Here is a 6,000-nt window from a genome sequence, read left to right on the forward strand (position 1 = left end):
TACAATTTTTACAGAATTTTTCTCCTACTCAGAAGCTTCTATTCGACCAATTTCAGGCATTAAAATGACTCTAAACACACTTATTTTAGTTCCAAAAGTGATAATTCACCTATAGTAGTCATTTACAGTCAAAAAATAAAGATTAAAAAATGATCATTTCTGACCATCTGGAGAAAGTTCTACAGGCCTGGGGTCATCGTTTTTCATCATAAAATAGATTTTTGGGAGTGTAAAAAACAATGATTCAAAATGTCATTTGGATTGTGCCTCATGTTAAATAACCACTTTTTAAAGCCTCACCGTGACCAAAATTGCCATTTTTACAGAATTTTTCTCCTACTCAGAAGCTTCTATTTCGACCAATTTCAGGCATTAAAATGACTCTAAACACACTTATTTTAGTTCCAAAAGTGATAATTCACCTACAGTAATCATTTACAGTCAAAAAATAAAGATTAAAAAATGACCATTTCTGACAATCTGGAGAAAGTTCTACAGGCCTGGGGTCATCGTTTTTCATAAGAAAACTGATTTTTGGGACTGTAGAAAAATTAATCAAAATGTCATTAGGATTGTGCCTCATGTTGAATAACTACTTTTTGAAACCTCAATGTGACTAAAATTGCCCTTTTTACACACTTTTTCTCCTACTCAAAAGCTTCTATTTCAACCAATTTCAGGCATTAAAATGACTCTAAACACACTTATTTCAGTTCCAAAAGTGATAAAAAATAATCAAAATGTCATTAGGATTGTGCCTCTTATTGAATAACTACTTTTTGAAGCCTCAATGTGACCAAAATTGCAATTTTTACAAACTTTTCCTCCTACTCAAAAGCTTCTATTTCGACCATTTTGAGGCATTAAAATGACTCTAAACACACTTATTTTAGTTCCAAAAGTGATAATTCACATGCAATAGTCATTTACAGTCAAAAAATTAAACATTAAAAAACTTACCATTTCTGACCAACTGGAGAAAGTTCGACAGGTCACGGATCATTGTTTTTCATCAGAAAATTGATTTTTTAGACTGTAGAAAAATGTATTCCAAAATGTCATTTGTATTATGCCTCATGTTGAATAACTACTTTTTAAAGCCTCTTTGAAACCATATGAGTGATTTTCCTTATGTTCCCTGCTACTACACCTTAGCGCCAAGATGCCTCGGTATTCGAGCGCTTTAGAAACACATAAACATAAACATAATGTGAACAAAATTGCCATTTTTACAGACTTTTTCTCCCACTCAGAAGCTTCTTTTTCGACCAATTTCAGGCATTAAAATGACTCTAAACACACTTATTGTACTTCCAAAAGTGATAATTCACATGCAGTAGTCATTTACAGTCCAAAAATGTAACATTAAAAAAATTACCATTCTGACCATCTGTAGAAAGTTCGACAGGTTAAGGGGTCATCGTTTTTCAACAGAAAATGGATTTTTGGGACTGTAGAAAAATTGATTGAAAAGGTCATTTGGATTGTGCCTCATGTTGAATAACTACTTTTTAAAGTGTCGATGTGACCAAAATTGCCAGTTTTACAGACTTTTTCTCCCACTCAGAAGCCAATTTCAGGCATGAAAATGACTCTAAACGCACTTATTTTAGTTCCAAGAGTTCTAATTCACATGCAATAGTCATTTACACTCGAAAAATTAAATATTACAAAAAATTATATTTCTGACCATCTGGAGAAAATTCGACAGGTCACGGATCATCGTTTTTCATCAGTTAATTGATTTACTGGAGTGTAGAAAAATTGATTCAAAATGTAATTTGGATTGTGCCTCATGTTGAATAACTACTTTTTGAAGCATCACATGTTGAATAACTACTTTTTGAAACCTCAATGTGACCAAAATTACAATTTTTACAGAATTTTTCTCCTATTCAGAAGCTTCTATTCAGCCAATTTCAGGCATTAAAATGACTCTAAACACACTTATTTTAGTTCCAAAAGTGATAATTCACCTACAGTAGTCACTTACAGTAAAAAAATAAAGATTAAAAAATGACCATTTGTGACCACCTGGAGAAAGTTCTACAGGCCTGGAGTCATCGTTTTTCATCATAAAATAGATTTTTGGGAGTGTAAAAAACAATGATTCAAAATGTCATTTGGATTGTGCCTCATGTTAAATAACCACTTTTTAAAGCCTCACCGAGACCGAAATTGCCATTCTTACAGACTCTTCCTCCTACTCAGAAGTTTCTATTTCAAACAATTTCAGGCATTAAAATGATTCTAAACACACTTATTTTAGTTCCAAAAGTGATAATTCACCTACAGTAGTCATTTACAGTCAATAAATAAACATTAAAAAATGAGAATTTCTGACCATCTGGAGAAAGTTCGACAGGTTAAGGGGTCATTGCTTTTTCAACAGAAAATGGATTTTTGGGACTGTAGAAAAATTGATTCAAAATGTCATTTGGATTGTGCCTCATATTGAATAACTACTTTTTAAAGCCTCAATGTGACCGAAATTGCCATTTTTACAGACTTTTCCTCCTACTCAGAAGCTTCTATTTCGACTCATTTCAGGCATTAAAATGATTCTAAACACACTTATTTTAGATCCAAGAGTTCTAATTCAAATGTAATAATAATTTACTATAAAAAAACGAAACATTAAAAAATCACCATTTCTGACCATCTGGAGAAAGTTCGACATGTCACGGATCATCGTTTTCATCAGAAAATTGATTTTTTGGACTGTAGAAAAATGTATTCCAAAATGTCATTTGGATTGTGCCTCATGTTGAATAACTACTTTCTAAAGCCTCTTTGAAATCATATGAGTGATTTTCCTTATGTTCCCTGCTACTACACCTCAGCGCCAAGACGCCTCGGCATTCGAGCGCTTTAGAAACACATAAACATAAACATAAATAATGAGACCAAAATTGCCATTTTTACAGACTTTTTCTCCTACTCAGAAGCTTCTATTTCGACCAATTTCGGGCATTAAAATGACTCTAAACACACTTATTTTAGTTCCAAAAGTTCTAATTCAAATGTAATAATATTTTACTATCAAAAAACTAAACATTACAAAAGTACCATTTCTGACCATCTGGAGAAAGTTCGACAGGTCACGGATCATCGTTTTTTAATCAGAAAATTGATTTTTGGGACTGTAGAAAAATTGATTCAAAATGTCATTTGGATTGTGCCTCATGTTGAATAACTACTTTTTAAAGCGTCGATGTGACCAAAATTGCCAGTTTTACAGACTTTTTCTCCTACTCAGAAGCTTGTATTTCAACAAATTTCAGGCATTAAAATGACTCTAAACGCACTTATTTTAGTTCCAAGAGTTCTAATTCACATGCAATAGTCATTTACACTCAAAAAATTAAATATTACAAAAAATTCTATTTCTGACCATCTGGAGAAAATTCGACAGGTCACGGATCATCGTTTTTCATCAGTTAATTGATTTTTTGGAGTGTAGAAAAATTGATTCAAAATGTAATTTGGATTGTGCCTCATGTTGAATAACTACTATTTGAAGCATCACATGTTGAATAACTACTTTTTGAAACCTCAATGTGACCAAAATTACAATTTTTACAGAATTTTTCTCCTACTCAGAAGCTTCTATTCGACCAATTTCAGGCATTAAAATGACTCTAAACACACTTATTTTAGTTCCAAAAGTAATAATTCACCTATAGTAGTCATTTACAGTCAAAAAATAAAGATTAAAAAATGATAATTTCTGACCATCTGTAGAAAGTTCTACAGGCCTGGGGTCATCGCTTTTCATCATAAAATAGATTTTTCGGAGTGTAAAAAACAATGATTCAAAATGTCATTTGGATTGTGCCTCATGTTAAATAACCACTTTTTAAAGCCTCACCGTGACCAAAATTGCCATTTTTACAGACTTTTTCTCCTACTCAGAAGCTTCTATTTCGACCAATTTCAGGCATTAAAATGACTCTAAACACACTTATTTTAGTTCCAAAAGTGATAATTCACATGCAGTAGTCATTTACAGTCCAAAAAATTTAACATTAAAAAACTTACCATTCTGACCATCTGGAGAAAGTTCGACAGGTTAAGGGGTCATCGTTTTTCAACAGAAAATGGATTTTTGGGACTGTAGAAAAATTGATTTAAAAGGTGATTTGGATTGTGCCTCATATTGAATAACTACTTTTTAAAGCCTCAATGTGACCGAAATTGCCATTTTTACAGACTTTTCCTCCTACTCAGAAGTATCTATTTCGACCCATTTCAGGCATTAAAATGATTCTAAACACACTTATTTTAGACCCAAGAGTTCTAATTCAAATGTAATAATAATTTACTATCAAAAAACTAAACATTACAAAAGTACCATTTCTGACCATCTGGAGAAAGTTCGACAGGTCACGGATCATCGTTTTTCATCAGTTAATTGATTTTTTGGAGTGTAGAAAAATTAATTCAAAATGTAATTTGGATTGTGCCTCATGTTGAATAACTACGATTTGAAGCATCACATGTTGAATAACTATTTTTTGAAACCTCAATGTGACCAAAATTACAATTTTTACAGAATTTTTCTCCTACTCAGAAGCTTCTATTCGACCAATTTCAGGCATTAAAATGACTCTAAACACACTTATTTTAGTTCCAAAAGTGATAATTCACCTATAGTAGTCATTTACAGTCAAAAAATAAAGATTAAAAAATGATCATTTCTGACCATCTGGAGAAAGTTCTACAGGCCTGGGGTCATCGTTTTTCATCATAAAATAGATTTTTGGGAGTGTAAAAAACAATGATTCAAAATGTCATTTGGATTGTGCCTCATGTTAAATAACCACTTTTTAAAGCCTCACCGTGACCAAAATTGCCATTTTTACAGAATTTTTCTCCTACTCAGAAGCTTCTATTTCGACCAATTTCAGGCATTAAAATGACTCTAAACACACTTATTTTAGTTCCAAAAGTGATAATTCACCTACAGTAATCATTTACAGTCAAAAAATAAAGATTAAAAAATGACCATTTCTGACAATCTGGAGAAAGTTCTACAGGCCTGGGGTCATCGTTTTTCATAAGAAAACTGATTTTTGGGACTGTAGAAAAATTAATCAAAATGTCATTAGGATTGTGCCTCATGTTGAATAACTACTTTTTGAAACCTCAATGTGGCTAAAATTGCCCTTTTTACACACTTTTTCTCCTACTCAAAAGCTTCTATTTCAACCAATTTCAGGCATTAAAATGACTCTAAACACACTTATTTCAGTTCCAAAAGTGATAAAAAATAATCAAAATGTCATTAGGATTGTGCCTCTTATTGAATAACTACTTTTTGAAGCCTCAATGTGACCAAAATTGCAATTTTTACAAACTTTTCCTCCTACTCAAAAGCTTCTATTTCGACCATTTTGAGGCATTAAAATGACTCTAAACACACTTATTTTAGTTCCAAAAGTGATAATTCACATGCAATAGTCATTTACAGTCAAAAAATTAAACATTAAAAAACTTACCATTTCTGACCAACTGGAGAAAGTTCGACAGGTCACGGATCATTGTTTTTCATCAGAAAATTGATTTTTTAGACTGTAGAAAAATGTATTCCAAAATGTCATTTGTATTATGCCTCATGTTGAATAACTACTTTTTAAAGCCTCTTTGAAACCATATGAGTGATTTTCCTTATGTTCCCTGCTACTACACCTTAGCGCCAAGATGCCTCGGTATTCGAGCGCTTTAGAAACACATAAACATAAACATAATGTGAACAAAATTGCCATTTTTACAGACTTTTTCTCCCACTCAGAAGCTTCTTTTTCGACCAATTTCAGGCATTAAAATGACTCTAAACACACTTATTGTACTTCCAAAAGTGATAATTCACATGCAGTAGTCATTTACAGTCCAAAAAATGTAACATTAAAAAAATTACCATTCTGACCATCTGTAGAAAGTTCGACAGGTTAAGGGGTCATCGTTTTTCAACAGAAAATGGATTTTTGGGACTGTAGA

This window comes from Triturus cristatus, chromosome 10 (genome assembly GCF_964204655.1).
Source record: "Triturus cristatus chromosome 10, aTriCri1.1, whole genome shotgun sequence".
In the NCBI taxonomy this organism is placed as follows: domain Eukaryota; kingdom Metazoa; phylum Chordata; class Amphibia; order Caudata; family Salamandridae; genus Triturus; species Triturus cristatus.